The 20,156-nt window shown below is 44.7% G+C and overlaps 2 non-coding genes across 2 annotated transcripts; both read right to left on the bottom strand.

Moving 5' to 3' along the window:
• Positions 1-12,704: 12,704 nt before the first annotated feature.
• Positions 12,705-12,778, bottom strand: trnat-ugu. Its single transcript has one exon. It is a non-coding gene; the product is annotated as a tRNA-Thr (tRNA).
• A 174-nt stretch (positions 12,779-12,952) lies between these two features.
• trnat-agu lies at positions 12,953-13,026 on the bottom strand. Its single transcript has one exon. It is a non-coding gene; the product is annotated as a tRNA-Thr (tRNA).
• Positions 13,027-20,156: the final 7,130 nt, after the last annotated feature.

Here is a 20,156-nt window from a genome sequence, read left to right as displayed (position 1 = left end):
TTAATTTAACATACACCCAGATAATCATTTATGAAGCTAACCTTAGTTTGATTAGAGAGCAGAGGGTCGTTGTCTTTTAGTAATTATTAACAGCAGGAAGAATTATTAATTATTTCTTTCTTACATTTCTAAACCTGATGAACCGGCCTGATGATACATGTCGTTCAGGAAGTGACGTCCTATAAAAATAAAAGCCTGTGTGTGTGTGTGTGTGTGTGAACAGGAAGTGTGTGTGTGTTGAGTGTTTCCTGCTGTGATCTCACGCTGATCTGAGGTCAGATGAATAAAACAGTCTGCCAACATTATGACACAATGCATTATGGGAACCAGCGGGAGGCAGCTTTCTCTCTCAGACTCCACTGATTGTTTATTCATCTTTGATTTATTACAGTTATTCATTCATTCATTCATTCATTCCCCACATTTGGAAGCAGGTTCAGAACTTGTGCTGTTTTAACATCTGACAGGAGTCTGATAGAAACTTCAGGTACACAAACAGGATTTTAATCCTCCTCGCCCTACATCATCTTCATATAACAACATATTTATTCCAGCATCTTTTGCACCAGTTCACTACAGTATCTCTCTCCAAATGTTGTTGTTTGTGTCTGTAGTTTTTGACCTTGTGTTTGTTAATGCTTCATTTGTGTTTGAGCACTGAGAGTAATTTAAAACTGGATCTATACACATACCGGCCGATTAAAGGTGATTCTGATTCCGATGTGTCCGGATATGGATCCAGGATCCAGGTTCTTCTTCTCAGAGTCTGGATGTGGATCCTGGTTCTGATCTTTATACCACTGGTTATTGTTCTGGTTGTTTTGTCTGTTCTGGGACATTCAGTGATTCTCAGAGGTCAGTTTATCTGCTGATAGAGGATGTGTGATGTCATGGCGCCCTCTGGTGGAGGTATGACATCACTGTGTCACCATATAAACATCATCATCATCATCATCGACTCTTTAAGTCCTGTTCCGACTTCTTCTCACATATTACAGTTTTTCACAGTTGCTAAGACATTTCTTGAAACCTTTAAACACAAAACCCAGTCTTTAAACTACTTTCACAAAATCTTCTGGCAAAATCGAACAATCACCTCAAAATCATGTGATCTATGTTCAAAATCAAACAAAGCCTTCAGAACATAAACAGCCATGTGTAAAACACTACAGAGCCTTCTTTACTCACTACAGCAAAACAAGTGAGAACACCAGGGCAGGTTTCAGGAAACACATTTTCCAATTTTAAGAAGTATAGTAATCACAACTTAGTGCAGTATATATATAGAATACAGTAAGTACTGCAAGTAATACAGTATTGAATATCTGCATATTCAGCACTTGCATAAAAATACAGTACTATAAGCCCAAAGAAATCTCAAACTAGATGAAATTAACATTCCACTCAAAAATCTAAATTAAAGTCAATGAGAGATTCATTCTGCCTCAGCATCACGTCTGTGTGCTGGGGCCGGCCAGAGGACTTCATCCGCATCACATGCAGCCGTGTCCCTTAACAAAGCAAAGGAGGAAAACCCTCAGGTGTGCTGGACGCAGCCTGACTGTAACAACACTCCACACCTGTCTCACCACAGGCCTGTAGGAGATTTTCCCTAGTAAAGAATTTTGGTCACAGACCTTCCACCAGCAGGCAGAGAAAAAGTCCCTTTATTGGACTGAGGGTTGAAGGTATTCATTTCAGAATCACTGGTTGCTGGTTGATTTGAACCTCTTGCTCCGCAGGACACCACAGTGAAAGCTGACGATGTACTGCCGGCTGATGATCCTGCTGCTCACACTCAAACACAAAATCCCAAAAATGGGACCAACCGGAAATGTGAGACAATGTTCAGTGTTATGTGGCCCCAAGGCTAAAGGGGGACATTGTCACTGTGCTGGCCAGGGACTTGACCCCATATTGGTTTGATCACATCATCAGAAAGACGTGTGCAGAATTATGAGTTGTCTTTCATTCCTTTTTCAGTAAAATAAAAAGCAAAGAAAAACAGACTTGCTGTTCACCTCTCGGATGGCATGTGGTAGCGGAAAAGCCAACACCGTTAAGGCCTCTGGAGTCACAAGAGGACAAAGGGATGAGCTGGGACTAGCGAGGTCAAGGGACAACGTGGCACTAGTCCTGTTTGACAAGAGGGACTTTTCAGTGGACCAAAAGTTCAGAGAGCATGAACAGAGCTTGCTCTTCAGAGGCCTAATCATTAATCATCCCTGATGATTAATTGAACTGAACCCTAAGTGGAAGTTTGAGTTGTGTTTATTGATTTGTGGTACGCTTTTGTTAATACACGTTGCCTCTGTTGCATTTCATAATTGAGTTGTGGTTTTCATTATTGTTCACTGGTTGCACTCAACGTGAGGGTCCGTAACATTGTATATGAACCTTTTGTGACATTTGGTGAGTAAAACATATAATTCAGCATAAAACACAAAATATCTGACGTGTCAGGAGAGAAACCTGACTGGCACCCCAAAAGAAGACAAGTCAAAATGGCACCACAGATGGGTCCAATACTAACAAACTAAAAAACATTGAATGACAACAAATAAAATAAAACAGTGAAACTAATAAGCACAAACCACAAGTTGCGACGTCGAAGCAAACTTTATTTTTGGTGCAAACAAAACCAACAAAGACAAAATGACTTCTTCAGACCGTTGTGGCATGAAGTGGTGGAGCCATCAGCATCGGTCAATGTTGCACCTATTTCAATGTTAACCCCACCACTTACTCTCTGTTGGATACCTTCACAAAATGCTGTGGGCTCTGACCACAGTCTGGAAAAATCTCTCCCTGTTAATACAATTTCTGCTTCAGAGGAATCATATTCTGGAGCTGAGATTCAGCAGCAGCTGAAAAATATTGTTGAAGAGCAACAGCACCACCTACGGGAGATAAGAGGAAATCAGCAATCACATGGACCAAACAACAAAATCAATAACAGTCACATTTAAGGATCAACAAAACAAAATGGTCAGACACCTGGATAAACTGCTTGAATATCTATGCACGCAAGTTCATCAGTTAAAACATTATCACACTGACTTGTTGAAGGATCTTTTTTCAGTGCTTACCAACATGTCAGATGCTGTCACTCAGCTGCAGGAGGAGCTTTCACAATGCAAAACAACCATCCATTCTCTAACAGAGGAATTAAGCACAGCAAAAGTTACCACATTTAGCCATGTACAGGTACAAACCCCCACTGAAGGGGAAAAACCAACGATGAAAACAACTTGTCCACGGTTGCAGAATTACAGGTGGAAATTTCAGTTCACCAGGTGGATCATCCATACATGGAGTAACAAAAAACAGAGTTCTTCTGGAGGACTACATGATACGCCAGATCTGCTTCAGTACCTTGAAAGGTACTTTCAATTGTTGAAACCCAATTGTTGTGTCAGCTTCGTAACAACATACTGTAGATGTTTGCACAGCAACATTAGGATGTACTGGAGTTTTGACACGCAAAATCTTCCTCACACATGAAGTTCCCATAAAACAGAAGCCATACCGGGTCTCCCCAAACAAACTCCAAGTCATTAAAGAGCACATCGAGGAAATGTTGGAGAAAAACATAACTGAACCATCCACCTCACCCTATGCTGCTCCCTTTGTCCTCATCCCAAAGAAAAACGATCCCAAGCCCAGATTCTGTGTAGACTACAGAAAACTCAATACTGCCACCCACACTGACGCCCACCATCCAAGAAATACTTGAATCATTAGCCGGAACTGTTGTGTTCACCACCCTTGACCTCAACAGTGGATACTGGCAGGTACAGATGGACCCAGTCTGCCCATCTTGACGGTTACCTCTGAAGCCGACCTGTTGATTCTGCCTCATCATCGCCCGCTGGAAACACCTTTGAGAAAACAGCCACAAGATCCAAGAAGAACAAAACTACAGGGGAGGAGGAAAAGAAGGTCAAACGCAACAACATTGTGATTCCATACGTGTCTGGAGTATCAGAGAAACTCAGGAGGATTTTCAACAAACACAACATCCCTGTGTTTTTTAAACCCAAGAACACACTAAGACAGATGCTGGTCCACCCCAAAGACCGCACACCCAAACACAAGAAAAGCAATCTAGTGTATGCGGTCCAATGCAGTGAGGAATGCACAGACCTGTATATTGGGGAGACTAAACAACCACGACACAAACGCATGGCTCAACACAGAAGGGCCAACTCCTCAGGTCAAGACTCTGCAGTCTACTTACATCTGAAGGACAGAGGACACTCGTTTGAGGACCACCAGGTGCACATTTTAGACAGAGAAGATGGATGGTTTGAAAGAGGTGTCAAGGAAGCATCTACACCAGGGTGGAGAAGCCGTCATTGAACAGGGGAGGGGGTCTACGCCACCACTTATTCCCCACTTACAATGCTGTCCTTTCATCACTTCCCAGGAAACTCAACAAACGTAACCTATTGGCCTCAGGTGAAGATACCAACGATGGTCGTTCAGTCTCGGCCACAGGTAGTCTTAACGACCGTAACGACTGTCGTCACAGCAACAAGGAACACTAACGAACCAGCGGTATCGATGACCCGGGATAACGACCCCACTGAGGTTAAATAGCTGAGTTTGCTTGCCAGTCAGTCAGAACTGAAGAAGTCCTTTGGATGAGGGACGAAACGTCTTCCAGTATCTTCAACCAAGTCCAGTTGCCCTTGATTTTAACCTTCGTTGGAGAACTATGACCTGGATGACTGAGAACCTTCATAGACATCAAGCTAACAAGACATTTCTGCCGAATGACTTCTTCACTTCAAGGGAGTTGGATTTTATGTTTCTGACAGAAACCTGGCTTCATGCTGGTGAGTTCACTCCATTCTCTGAACTTCTTCCTCCCTGCTGTGACTTTCTCAGCTCCCCTCGGACCACCGGCAAAGGTGGAGGGCTGGTGTCTGTGTTCAAATCGGTCTTTCGTTGTCGGGAAATTCTGGTTGACAGCTGCTCCAGCTTTGAACTGCAACTATTTGAGGCAAGCTTTCCCGCAACTGTGTTATGTGCGGTGGTGTATCGACCTCCAAAGTTTAACAAGGACTTTGTGTACACTACTTACCATTACTACATTTACCAGTGACCCCTCTGTCCCCCCTGTCAGCCCAGCTGTCTTCCTGCAGTTTGAGCCAGTTACATTCCCCCTTCTTTCTGACATAGTCAAGCAACTACGTCCTGCAAACTGCCCACTTGACAGTATTCCTGCACGCTTTTTGAAAGATGTTTTTAGCACTGTTGGATCAAGCATTGTCGCCTTGGTTAATACATCTCTCAGCTCAGGGTGTGTTCCAGCTGCTTTCAAACATGCAGTTGTGCAACCGCGTTTAAAAAAGAACAATCTGGATACTTCAAACCTCTCTAATTTTAGACCTATCTCTAAGCTCCCCTTTTTGTCAAAAATCGTAGAGAGAGTGGTTTTTAATCAACTTCAATCATTTTTAGATGATTTTAGTGTTTATGAAAAATTCCAGTCTGGATTTAAGCCTCGTCACAGTACTGAAACTGCCCTTTTAAGAGTTTTTAATGATCTCCTTTTAGCTGTTGACTCTGGAAACTCTGCTGTTTTGGTGCTTTTAGATTTGATTGATGCCTTTGATATGGTTAACCACTCCATTCTCTTATCCCGACTCGAACAGTGTGTCGGCATTAGGGGCACAGCCCTCAAATGGTTTCAGTCATATCTGGCAGATAGAAGTTTCTCTGTTCACCTCGATGAATTTTCTTCATCTGCTGCCCCTCTTTCTTGTGGGGTCCCCCAAGGGTCCATATTGGGCCCCATGCTTTTTTCACTGTACATGCTGCCATTGGGGTCCATTTTCAAAAAACGCAACATCTCCTTTCATTGCTTTGCAGACGACATACAAATCTATTTACCTGTAAAATCTAATGAAAAAGCTGCAACTCAGTCCTTGCTCAACTGCCTGAGAGATCTTAAAATATGGTTGAATCAGAACTTTCTCTGTCTGAATGAAAGTAAGACTGAGGTTGTTGTGTTCAGTCGACCTGGGGATTTAAGTGCTTGTGTAGATGTTCTTGGTACTTTAGGAACATATAGTCGTCCATTTACCAAGAATCTAGGTGTGATCTTTGACAGTGCTTTTAAGTTTGAAAAACAGATTAGTTCTTTCAGCTGAGACTGTTGGCCAAAGTCAAGCCCTACCTACCACGCAAAGACTTTGAAAGAGTAATACATGCATTTATAACGTCTCATCTCGACTACTGTAACTCCTTGTATGTTGGAGCGGATCAGTCGTCGCTCCATCGGTTACAGTTAGTCCAGAATGCAGCAGTCTGACTTCTACCAGGAACTAAAAAGCGTGAGCACATTACCCCTGTTTTAGCTTCGCTCCACTGGCTTCCTGTCTGCTTTAGGATTGATTTTAAGATTTTATTGCTTGTTTTTAAAATTTTAAATGGGTTGGCACCTTCTTATTTATCAGAACTTTTACATGTACACACTCCTGTCAAAGCACTGACATCATCCAATCAGATGCTCCTTGATGTCCCCAGATCCAGGTTAAAAACTAAAGGTGACCGAGCCTTCTCAGTAGCTGCTCCTAATTTTTGGAATACTTTACCTGTTCAAATAAGAAATGCCCAAACTCCTGACACTTTCAAATCCTTGCTAAAGACCTATCTTTATTCATTGGCCTTCAAACAGAGTTGAGTAGTGACATTTACTTTATTTTTTACTTTTTCTACTGTTGTTGTAATGTATATTTGTTGTCTATTGTGGAAAGCACTTTGGTCAACTAGTGTTGTTTTTAAATGTGCTATATAAATAAACTTGAACTTGACCCAGCTAGCAAGGAGAAAACTGCTTTCATCTGTCCACTTGGCCTGTTCCAGTTCACAGTAATGCCTTTTGGTCTTATGAATGCACCAGCTACATTTCAGTGCTTAATGGAGAGAGTACTTGGAGAGCTCAGAGGGAAAACTTGCTTCGTTTATCTTGACGACATCATCATTTACTCACAATCAGTTGAACAGCACTGGTACGACATTCAGTCAGTTCTCGACAAACTTTGTGATGCACACTTGTGACATCCCCATCTCTTTCAGCTGCTGGGATGCCTGTCTCTTTGTGTTCTATGTTGCAGATGCTAGTAGGTGTGGTTAAGATCAGCAGTTACTGGAGCCACCTGGGCCCGGTGTTCTCCAGTATAACAGCGCGTCTCATGTTCTGCACTGTGGGCTAGAGAGGAGGGAAACCCTGTTCCCTATGCTCCACGCGCCTCGATATTTTTGTTTCTTTCACGCTCCACTCACTATTCCTTCATGCATACCTGCTGACATGACTGACCTACTGATTATCACACTTCATATGATTATTTGAACATTAAGTTGTTTCTGTTTGTGTAAAAATAAAAGTAATGGTACCTTTGCTGCAGTTCTGTGTCACCGTACTGTTCTTTTTTGTCACTGTTTTGAGCCAGCTGTGACAAAACTTTACTGTGAATAAGAAGAAAAGCCAATTATTCCGCACGTCTCTGAAGTTTCTAAGCCATATTGTGTCTGCTGCTGGAGTAGAAGTCGACACGGAGAAAACAAAAGCTGTCATAGACTTTCCTGTACCCCAGAACCTAAAACGGGTTGGTACCACAGATTTGTGCCCCCTTTGTGTTACTGAACCCCTGAATGCCCTCAAAAGACAAGGAGCTAAGTTCAGCCGGACCCTCTCATGCCAATAAGCTTTTGAAAGCCTCAAATATCATCTGGTTTCACCCCCCATCCTCGGACATCCTGATTTCCACTTACCGTTCATAGTCTACGCGGACACACGCTGTGACAGTTTGACTTACGGGTTTCTTTTGGGGTGCCAGTCAGGTTTCTCTCCTGACACGTAAGATTTTTAGGATTTTACACAGAAAAATATATTTTACCCATCAAGTGACACAAAGGGTACATATACGATGTTATGGGCCCTCACGTTGAGTGAAACCAATGAACAATAATGAAAACCACAACTCAATTATAAAATGCAACGAAGGCAATGTATATTAACAAAAGCGTACCACAAATCAATAAACACAACTCAAACTTCCCCTCAGGGTTCAGTTCATTTCAATTCAACAAGCAGTTCAGTTCAAAAACGGTTCAGGTTAAGTCTTCAGAGCAAGAAAAAACGCCCATCAAATAAAGATTGCTCTGCTCCTCAAAACAAATGTTAATCCAACATGAGAAAAAAACTTGACTGTTAGTGGATTGTGGACCGGTTTGATGGCGATGGTTTTGTTAAACTGGATGGCTGGTTGTTTAGAGGTTTTTGCTGAATTGCGGCTGAAGAAGGTGCTGACGTACGGGATTGTTGTTGTAGGTGAACGCGGAAGGGATTAACGGCCTCACTATAACTTGTTCAACAATACTAACGTGTCGCTCCGACGCTCTCTTGCTTCCCTCAGCTCTCCTCTTTGGTCAACTGCCCCTCGCTCCCAGACACACACCAAACATTTTAGCACTTCCTGAACTGGGCGGACTCTGGCGCTGACGAATAAGAAACCTCCCACAAAGAGCATGCATGGCTACATGAATGGGCGACGCCCATAAGCGGTGCAACTAAAAGGTGCAGGCCGTCACAACGCGACATTGGATTAGGAGCCGTCCTAGCCCACAGACTGGCCTTGGTACCTGACAATTCCTTGCCTTTTCCAGTGGAACGCTGAATCAGGCTGAAATGAACTACTCCACCACTGAGCAGGAATGTCTTGCTGTCGTTTGGGCACTTGAAAAATGGAGATAATACTTGAAGGTCATCAATTTACAGTGGTAACTGATCATTCATCTCTGGTCTGGGTTTTCAAAACCCAAAAACCCAACACAAGACTCGTCAGATGGGCACTCCGTCTACAGGAATTCACTTTCATCGTCGAATACCGGAAAGGAAAGTGTAACACTGTACCAGATGCCTTGTCACAAGCACCAGTGGATGACAAACAACCCCGAACGACGATCTGTGCTGTTGTGTTACGCTCAAGGAAAGAGATCACCAAAGACCTTCAAATCCCTGACGACGAAATTTGGAAATCTCAGCGGGAGGATTCAGACATCCAGCAGCTCTATAATCAATCATGGAAACAGGAGTAGTCACAGAAACACCAACAAACAAGTTCACTATTCTTGAAGACAAGGTCTACAGAGTAGTAGAGCTCCCCCACAAAACCCTGTATCAAATATGCGTCCCGACATCATTACGCCATCTACTACTGCATCTTTATCATACCTACCCCCTTGATGGTCATCTTGGAAGATTCAAGACATACAAGCGGCTTCAATCCCTTGTATACTGGCCCAAGATGAGCCTGGATGTGAAAACTAATGTACAACACTCACAAGTTTGCCAAGTCCTCAAACTAGAGTCACACAAACCACCTGGTAAGTTACAGCAAACTGTTGTGAATGAGCCCTGGGAGATGATAGGAGTGGACCTCATGGGACCTTTCCCAAGAAGTGCCCACGGAAACCTCTATCTTCTTGTCTTCATAGATTACTTCACTCATTGGGTTGTTCCCTCTACATAAGCCCACTGCAAACCATGTCAAAAGAGATTCTCACACGATGGGGTTTCCCTAACTTTCTGAGGCTCACAGTTTATTTCAACCGTCTTTGAGGAAACATGTAAGAGATTGAATCTACAGCAAAATTGTACATCTCCTTACCGTCCTCAGACAAACGTAACAGAGTCAGAGTCAACCGCAACATCAAATCCATGATTGCCTCCTATGTCGAAGAGCAGCACAAACACTGGGATCATTACTTACCTGAAATCCAGTTTGCCCTGAATACAGCCGTACATGAGTCGACTGGAATCACACCTGCAGAGCTCAGTCCACAGCTGTGCAACCCCGATGCACCAGCCTATGTCAGTGCCAAGCAGATCGCCTCATTCCAAACTCTTGCTTAGAGCAATATGCAGACAGCAAGGAAAAGACAAAAGAAGTACAATGATAAGAAAGGAGAGACGGAGACTCGGGTCTGGGTCCTCACTCATCCTTATTTGAAAGCTGACAAATCTTTTGCTGCAAAACTATCACCACGATGGAAAGGCCCTTTTCGTGTTTTTTGAAAAGTTGGTCCTCTGAAATATGAAGTAGTCCTTGAAGACACAGGTGAATACTTAACTTAAGCCATGTTACCCAACTGTTGAAGAAGTTGACCAGGAACAGTTTCAGAGAGTCCCGAAAATCCTAGAGGAGGACAGCTACAAAGAAGACTTCCTAGGTTTCGACGCTTCAGACACGGTGGGAAATCAGAGAAAAATAAGAGTATGTTTTATGAATGTGACAACCTGCTCCTCTCAGGTTGCCATGAACGCCGCCCATTCATACTCACTCTGTAGACAGGTCTCTTATTCGTTCAGCGCTGGGGCCGACATGGAGTCTGTCCAGATTATGAAAGTGCGGAAGTGCTGAAAGGTTTGGTGTGTGTGTCGGGGACGGGGCAGCTGACTAAAGAGCTGAAGGAAGTGAAAGGCCGTCAGAGAAGCACGTTCAGTATAGTTGAACCAGTTATAGTAAGGCCGTTAATCCCTTCTGCGTTCACATACTGCAATGTTCCCGTATGTCGGCACCTTCTTCATCCGCAACTCAGCCATAACCTCCAAACAACCAGCCACCCAAAGAACCAAAACCATCGGCATCAAACCGGTCCAGAACCCAGTAAGTTTTTGAACTAAACTGTTTTTTTTTTTTTTTTATTGAACTGCTCTGTTGAATTGAAATGAACTAAACCCTTAGTGGTGATTTGAGTTGTGTTTATTGTTTTGTAGTACGCTTTTGTTAATACACGTTGCCTCTGTTGCATTACATAATTGAGTTGTGGTTTTCATTATTGTTCACTGGTTGCATCCCACGTTAGGGTCCATAACATAGTATATGTTCCCTTTGTGAGAATAGGTGAGTAAAACATATTGCTCTGCGTAAAACACAAAGGAAATCCATCATCCAACTGGACGCCGACTAGTGACCTGGAGTTGTGGGTTCAAATCTTGGCTCAGCCGTCTGAGGTACGTGATAAATGTCTCTCTTTGTGTGTGTGTGTGTGTGTGTGTGTGTGTGTGTTCAATAAAACAAAACTCAAAAACTGCTCAAAGCGTCCGAATTTGTCCGACCTTCGAGGGGCCACGGGGCAGCTAAGTAAGGTAAGACTAGCTAGCTGGCTTGATCAAATAGATATCTGTCCATCCTACCTCCAAAAACAAACTATTTTCATTGTGCTGCAGAAGTTCATGCTAACCCACAACAGCAGGTTGTTTTCTGATCAAACACGTTTCTTTTTTAAACCAGGAACCAGACAGGAAGTCCATCATCCAGAGTTTCCTCTCCAGACTGATGGAGGTGGATCTTCTGTAGGTTCCTTCCTCAGTCTGATCTTTTTCCTCTCTCTGGTTGTTGGTCTTCATCGGTACTGAAGATGGACCTGCAGGGAAGGACGCCGACTGGAGACCTGGAGTTGTGGGTTCAAATCTCGGCTCAGCTGTCTGAGGTACGTGATAAATGTCTCTCTTTGTGTGTGCGTGTGTTCAATAAAACCGCTTAAAGTGTCCGAAATCTCATCGTGTTCACATCCCGTCATGAATTTCTGAATTTGTCCGATATTCGAGGGACCCCGGGACAGCTAAGTAAGGTAAGACTAGCTAGCTCTCTTTGGACTTATTTTACTGTACCAAAAAAGAAAGCAGGAAAGAAATGATACAGAACGTACAAGAGACTTTAATATAAAACAAGAATAATAAAAGTCCTCATCTGAGTCTGGATGTGGATCCTGGTTCTGATCTTTGTACCATCGGTTATTGTTGAGACCTGTTCAGTTAAATGATGAAGTTCTTCTGGTTCATGTCAGGATTCAGATCCACGTTCATGATCTGAATTTTGATTGATTCATACCTTTGGATAATAATAATAATAACAACAATAATAATACCTTTATTTGTAACACTTTTCAAAACCAAGTTACAAAGTGCTGTACAGCAGAAACAAACAGAGATCCATCTGGATCCAAGGCCAAGATCAGAATTATGAACATAAAATGAAACCAAATCTTTTTGCAGCTGGACTTGAACCCAGATATTTCAGGTGGAAGGCAAGACACTAACCATTAGTCCACAGAGAACACAGGACAGGGTTCATCATCGTATTCACACCACTCAGAAGTCCAGAGTGTTTATGTTGGAAAACAATCTTCTTCTGCAGCAGGACTTGAGCCCAGAACACCTGGATATTCATTCCTTGGTGAAGCTGCTATAATAGGAACCAGTTGGTTTCTGGATACCAAGGCCAGCATTTTCTACCAATTATTGTTGGGTAAAATAGGTCTCGACAGCAATAGCCCATTAAAACCAGTCTATATTCCAAGATGCAGAAGCAGTAGTGTAAGGTTGTGTCTCTCCTGTGTTGTGAATAGTTTCAAACCCACTGCACTGCTCGTTGCTGTTTTTCAGCAAAGGTGTTCAACTTTCACGCAGGCCCAACAGTAGCACTTGTCTGTCTTCCATGCTTTAGAAAATGTAGAGCAGCCTCTGGTGGGATCACCAGGACAGAAGTCAGTAAGGACCAGTACATCAAAGGACAGATTTTAGAAACAGCTGATTCAGTCAGAGGGTGTTTAAGTGTGTTAAGGGAGCAATTTCTTGTTTTCAGATTTGAATAGGTAGAGGCTCCCGTGGACACATTAAGTTGTAAAGGCACTGCTGGGATTTGAACCCAGGATCTCCTGTTTACAAGACAGGCGCTTTCACCAACTAAGCCACAGCACCCGCCGCAGGCAACTACGCTACCTGTTTCAGGTCGTCTAGTTTTGTAATCAAGTATTCGGATTGCCACGCTCTACTTGTTCACTTGCGTTTTTCTTGAAGCTGCATAGAACGCACATGAGGTTATTCTCGTTTTTGTCCTTGGGAAGTGGCACATCGTTATTAAAAACGCCACTCAGGCACCGCTGGGAATTGAACCCAGGATCTCCTGTTTACTAGACAGGCACTTTGACCAACTAAGCCACAGCGCCATGCGTTTGGGTTACTTCACCGACTTTCCCGTGAATGTTTCAATGAAATCAAATGGGCTCGTTAACGTCTTTCATTCCTTTTTCAGTAAAAGCAAAGAAAAACAGACTTGCTGTTCACTTCTAGGATGGCATGTGGTAGCAGAAAAGCCAACAGAGACATGTGTTTGCCGAGGCATTCAAAACATCACGTGTACTCGTTTTCCAATCTCGGTTCCATGATGCTCAAAAGCCGTGTCCTTTGAAAGCAATTCACATATCCCCTTTATCAGGACACATCTTACAATCATATAGATATCTGTCCATCCTACCTCCAAAAACAAGCCATTTTCATTGTGCTGCAGAAGTTCATGCTAACCCATCGACGCAACAGGTTGTTTTCTGATCAAACACGTTTCTTTATGTAATGATAATAAATAAAACAGCATTTATTCACAGTTAATGTCTCCACCACTCACATCTACGTTAACTACCACCTGGGTATAAAGGAGGAGCTCGATCACTGGACCACATGGGACGGGAACATCACGTGAGCCTTGAAATGATACGACTCGAAAGTCAGAAAGTGCATCTGTTGGCATCTGCCTCTTCAGTTCAGCCTCTCTTTCTTGTCTTTCTGGTTGTCAGGTGTGCTTTAGCAGGAGCTGGATCAGGTGTGCTGGAGTTGCAGCTTCATCGTCAGCCTTTACAACTTTATATTCTGGACGTCACCAGCTAAACGGTGAGTCTCAGTTCAAACTTTATTATCTCTCTGTTTTTTCCACCTTGATAGAAATATAAATACATAAAAAGTAAAGAGATCAAAAATATACCAGTAATCAAAAATTACAATAATACCATAATGCTATTGGAAAAACGATTGCAAAATATACGGGATCATTAACAAGTATGTGCAAAAGTTCACAACACACATCGAGCATAAATTACAATCTTTCCTTCTACTGGAGGCGTACAGGTCCAGAAGAGAAAGAAGATTGCAGCCAATCACCTTCTCTGCAGAGCGAATGATGCGCTGCAGCCTGCCCTTGTCCCTGGCAGTGGCAGCAGCGCACCAGATGGTGATGGAGGAGGTGAGGATGGACTCAATGATGGCGGTGTAGAAACGCACCATCATTGTCTTTGGCAGGCTGCCGCAGGAAGTACATCCTCTGCTGGGCCTTCTTGGTGAGGGAGGTGACGTTCAGCTCCCACTTGAGGTCCTGGGAGATGATGGTGGTGACGATGATGATTTAAAAAAAACTCCATCAATATGAAAAGGCAAAAACACTCAAAGCGCCGTCAAGAGCACCCCACACCAGAAGGCAGCGATGTAACCCCACCCTTAAAGCCATGTCGGCCAATCAGAAGCCTGAAAAATAACTTCAGCAGGCTGCTGGCAATTTCGGCCCATGTAAACAAAGCAGGTAACGGCACTCAGACATCACAAGCTAAAACCTCAGTTTTTACAAATACCCGTGTACTCGTGGACAGGGCCTGAGAATCCTGGCCCTCCAAGACTTCTGACGCTCACTAAACCCGCTCTCTGAAACGGGGCCCTGGTGTTTTTGTCAGTTAGCAGACAGCTTCAGGTGCATCAGCATGTCGTTCTTCACTAGAGGAGGCATTCAGAGATGCCTTTTTATTCTCTGTACGTCACAACATACATAACAACATGCTCCAGCTGGTGCGCTATTTGGACAGTTTAAATGTTTTCTGGATTCTGATTGGCCAGCTGATGACAGGTCTAACTCGTCTTTCTTCTCTGCAGTCTGTTATGTTGATGGACTTAATAAGTGAGGTCAGGTGAAGTAGTTTAGGGAATCCTTAGAGGTCCTTTAGGAGGTTCTGGGGGCCCTGAAGATGGCTCTAGTGGTCCAGCGGGTAGTTCTAGGATTGCTTTAGGAGGTTTGACTGGTACTTGATGTGACTTCCAGTACTTGTGAAGGTTCTAGAGGTCCTTATTGTGTTTCTTGCTGTTGTGTGGTTCTAGGGTTCATGAAGATGGATCCAGAGGTGCTTCAGGTGGTGTAGTTGTCGTGGGGCGTTCTAGAGGTCTGTTTTAATTTAAGGGAACTAACCCTATATGGGGGATGCAGAGATAACTTGGATCACTGTTGTTATCAGTGACAGAAGAACTGGACTCCAGTGTTAAAACTCCTGCAGTTCCCTGGTGAGTCCAGCAGGGGGAGGGAGCTGATCATGTTCAGTCTGAGCTACAGCCCAACAGGCCTCCCGCCATCAGCTCTGATGTAATCAATGATGCAACTACCTGCAACTCTTCACTCTGCTTCTCATGAGAATACAAACTTTAATGTATCTGCACATTTTATTCCTTACACCGCAAGAATTTCACTTATATAACAGAACCGTTTGTTTTTTAGGCTATTTTTCACCACAGTTACAGAAACGTAGAGTAACTGCAGGAAAGTTAAGTTTGAGGGAACCTTTAGAACTGCTCAGCCTTCTGAGTGGTTCTTTAAACTGCTTTAAAAGGCCAGTCCAGCCAAATCAAGAGGTTCTGGTGACCACAGATGAGGTTTTAGGGTTCATTTTTGGTTCTTTTGGTAATTCAGTCATCCTTTAGAAAGTTCTAAAAGTAAATTGAGAAGGTTCTACTGGTCACTGAGGAGGTCCTAGTGGTCCTGTCTGTGGTCGGTCATCATTATTTTTACTTTCCAGTAAATAAAATTATTTTGACCCACATTTTTATTTTTCGCATTTTAACGTTCATCATTTCACTGTTTTCCTGACAGCAGTGGGCATCCAGCCAACACGCATCCAGCCAACACGCATCCTGCCAACACGCATCCAGCCAACACGCATCCTGCCAACACGCATCCTGCCAACACACATCCAGCCAACACGCATCCTGCCAACACACATCCAGCCAACACGCATCCTGCCAACACGCATCCAGCCAACACGCATCCTGCCAACACGCATCCAGCCAACACGCATCCAGCCAACACGCATCCAGCCAACACGCATCCTGCCAACACGCATCCAGCCAACACGCATCCTGCCAACACGCATCCAGCCAACACGCATCCTGCCAACACGCATCCTGCCAACACGCATCCTGCCAACACGCATCCAGCCAACACGCATCCAGCCAACACGCATCCAGCCAACACGCATCCTGCCAACACGCATCCAGCCAACACGCATCCAACCAACACGCATCCGGCCAACACGCATCCGGCCAACACGCATCCGGCCAACACGCATCCAGCCAACACGCATCCAGCCAACACGCATCCAACCAACACGCATCCAGCCAACACGCATCCAACCAACACGCATCCGGCCAACACGCATCCGGCCAACACGCATCCGGCCAACACGCATCCAGCCAACACGCATCCAGCCAACACGCATCCAACCAACACGCATCCAACCAACACGCATCCAGCCAACACGCATCCAACCAACACGCATCCAGCCAACACGCATCCAACCAACACGCATCCAGCCAACACGCATCCAGCCATCACGCATCCAACCAACACGCATCCAGCCAACACGCATCCAGCCAACACGCATCCAGCCAACACGCATCCAGCCAACACGCATCAGGCCAACACGCATCCTCTAAACACGCATCCGGCCAACACGCATCCGCCAACACACATCCTGCCAACACACATCCTGCCAACACGCATCCTGCCAACACACATCCTGCCAACACGCATCCAGCCAACACACATCCTGCCAACACGCATCCAGCCAACACGCATCCAGCCAACACGCATCCTGCCAACACACATCCTGCCAACACGCATCCTGCCAACACGCATCCAGCCAACACGCATCCAGCCAACACGCATCCAGCCAACACGCATCCAACCAACACGCATCCAGCCAACACGCATCCAGCCAACACGCATCCAGCCAACACGCATCCAGCCAACACGCATCCAGCCAACACGCATCAGGCCAACACGCATCCTCTAAACACGCATCCGGCCAACACGCATCCAGCCAACACGCATCCAGCCAACACGCATCCTGCCAACACGCATCCAGCCAACACGCATCCTGCCAACACGCATCCAGCCAACACGCATCCAGCCAACACACATCCTGCCAACACGCATCCTGCCAACACGCATCCAGCCATCACGCATCCAGCCAACACGCATCCAGCCAACACGCATCCAGCCATCACGCATCCAGCCAACACGCATCCTGCCAACACCCATCCAGCCAACACGCATCCGGCCAACACGCATCCAGCCAACACGCATCCTGCCAACACGCATCCTGCCAACACACATCCTGCCAACACGCATCCAGCCAACACACATCCTGCCAACACACATCCTGCCAACACGCATCCAGCCAACACGCATCCAGCCAACACGCATCCAGCCAACACGCATCCTGCCAACACGCATCCAGCCAACACGCATCCAGCCATCACGCATCCAGCCAACACGCATCCAGCCAACACGCATCCAGCCATCACGCATCCAGCCAACACGCATCCTGCCAACACCCATCCAGCCAACACGCATCCAACCAACACGCATCCAGCCATCACGCATCCAGCCAACACGCATCCAACCAACACGCATCCAGCCAACACGCATCCAGCCAACACGCATCCAGCCAACACGCATCCAGCCAACACGCATCCAGCCAACACGCATCCAGCCAACACGCATCCGGCCAACACGCATCCTCTAAACACGCATCCAGCCAACACGCATCCTGCCAACACACATCAGCCAACACGCATCCAGATGATATAAACATAGAATATTTCTATAACCTCTGGCTTCCCCTCTCCTCTTACAGCAGATCATCCAGAGGGAGATTCAACATGAGTCAACGTGTCAAACAGGCAGCAGGACAGCGAAGACTAAATCAGAACAGGATAAAGAAAATAACTGAAGAGCGAAGAGCAGTAGTATTTCTGTCTATCAGTACTATTTAACTATACTGTGATGCAGTATCTTTACATTCTGGTGTTACTGCAGTAAAAGGTCGGAGTACTGAAGGTTCAGTGAAGCAGCTGTGTGTCGAACCAGTTCCTGTGTAATGTAAAGATCTGTGAGTTGTTCAAAGCTGCTGTGTTTCACTACAGTGAACACACAAGTGTGTGTGCGAGTGTGTGAGTGTGTGTGTGTTTAGTGTGTGAGTGTGTGTGTGTTTAGTGTGTATGTGTAGCAGCAGTGTGTGAGGGGGAGGGGTTGGTCTCATTGGAGTAGCGTGACCATCTGATGGAAGCTGGATGGGGGTGGGGTGGAGGGTATGTGTGCTCTGATCCAATCAGCTGCAGAGGACCCCCCCCCCCCCGCCGGCTTGCAGACACGCACAGGGCTTAATGTATCACGAGAGCCCAGCAGCAGGTCCTGAACGCTGCTGCTGCCAACACACACACACACACACACACACACACACACACACACACACACACACACACACACACACACACACACACACACACACACACACACACACACACACACACACACACACACACATACACACAACCACACACACACACACACACCACACACACACACACACACACACACACACACGACCTGCACATCAGTGCTTTTATTTTGAAAACTCCATTAGAGGAAAACCTCATATCTACGCTGTCAGACTGAAAACCTCATACGTACCACTGATCAGCACTGTAACAGAACTGCCAGCTGATCAGATGATCCGTCATGTGATCAGACCGGACTCTGCAGCGGGGGGGGGGGGGGGGGGGGGGAGTTAAAGCTTAACATGAATCCACGCTCTGAGGATCTTACCTGAGCATCCCGTACCAAACGCTTTGTGTTGTAACCTCACTGATGCTCTGAAGTCTGAACAAAAGTGAGAGCATTCAGCATGAAGAGAACGGCTCCACATTGTTCTCCTTTCTAGTTTCTCTCTCTGTGAGTCTGTGCTTCCACTAAACAGACTCACAGGTCTGAACTGAATTCACTGCTGCCATCTGTCTCTGTGGCCCACTGTGTGTGTTATACTGTGTGTTATACTGTGTGTGTTATACTGTGTGTGTTATACTGTGTGTGTTATACTGTGTGTGTTATACTGTGTGTGTGTTATACTGTGTGTGTTATACTGTGTGTGTTATACTGTGTGTGTTATACTGTGTGTTATACTGTGTGTGTTATACTGTGTGTGTGTTATACTGTGTGTGTGTTATACTGTGTGTGTTATACTGTGTGTGTGTTATACTGTGTGTGTTATACTGTGTGTGTTATACTGTGTGTTATACTGTGTGTGTTATACTGTGTGTTATACTGTGTGTTATACTGTGTGTGTTATACTGTGTGTGTTATACTGTGTGTGTGTTATACTGTGTGTTATACTGTGTGTGTTATACTGTGTGTGTTATACTGTGTGTTATACTGTGTGTGTTATACTGTGTGTGTTATACTGTGTGTGTTATACTGTGTGTGTTATACTGTGTGTGTTATACTGTGTGTTATACTGTGTGTGTGTTATACTGTGTGTTTACTGTGTGTGTTATACTGTGTGTGTTATACTGTGTGTTATACTGTGTGTGTATACTGTGTGTGTTATACTGTGTGTGTGTTATACTGTGTGTGTTATACTGTGTGTGTTATACTGTGTGTTATACTGTGTGTGTTATACTGTGTGTGTTATACTGTGTGTGTTATACTGTGTGTTATACTGTGTGTGTTATACTGTGTGTGTTATACTGTGTGTTATACTGTGTGTGTTATACTGTGTGTGTTATACTGTGTGTGTTATACTGTGTGTGTTATACTGTGTGTTATACTGTGTGTGTTATACTGTGTGTTATACTGTGTGTTATACTGTGTGTTATACTGTGTGTGTTATACTGTGTGTGTTATACTGTGTGTGTGTTATACTGTGTGTGTTATACTGTGTGTGTTATACTGTGTGTGTGTTATACTGTGTGTGTTATACTGTGTGTGTTATACTGTGTGTTATACTGTGTGTGAGTTATACGTGTGGTGTTATACTGTGTGTGTTATACTGTGTGTGTGTTATACTGTGTGTTATACTGTGTGTGTTATACTGTGTGTGTTATACTGTGTGTGTTATACTGTGTGTGTGTTATACTGTGTGTTATACTGTGTGTGTTATACTGTGTGTTTTATACTGTGTGAGTTATACTGTGTGTGTGTTATACTGTGTGT

This window comes from Micropterus salmoides, unplaced genomic scaffold (assembly GCF_014851395.1).
Source record: "Micropterus salmoides isolate LMB-PRFRI ecotype aquatic unplaced genomic scaffold, ASM1485139v1 Ms_hic_scaffold_15, whole genome shotgun sequence".
NCBI classification, from domain to species: Eukaryota; Metazoa; Chordata; class Actinopteri; order Centrarchiformes; family Centrarchidae; genus Micropterus; species Micropterus salmoides.
Note: the sequence above shows the minus strand (reverse complement) of the source record. Positions and strands in the feature narration are given on the sequence as shown.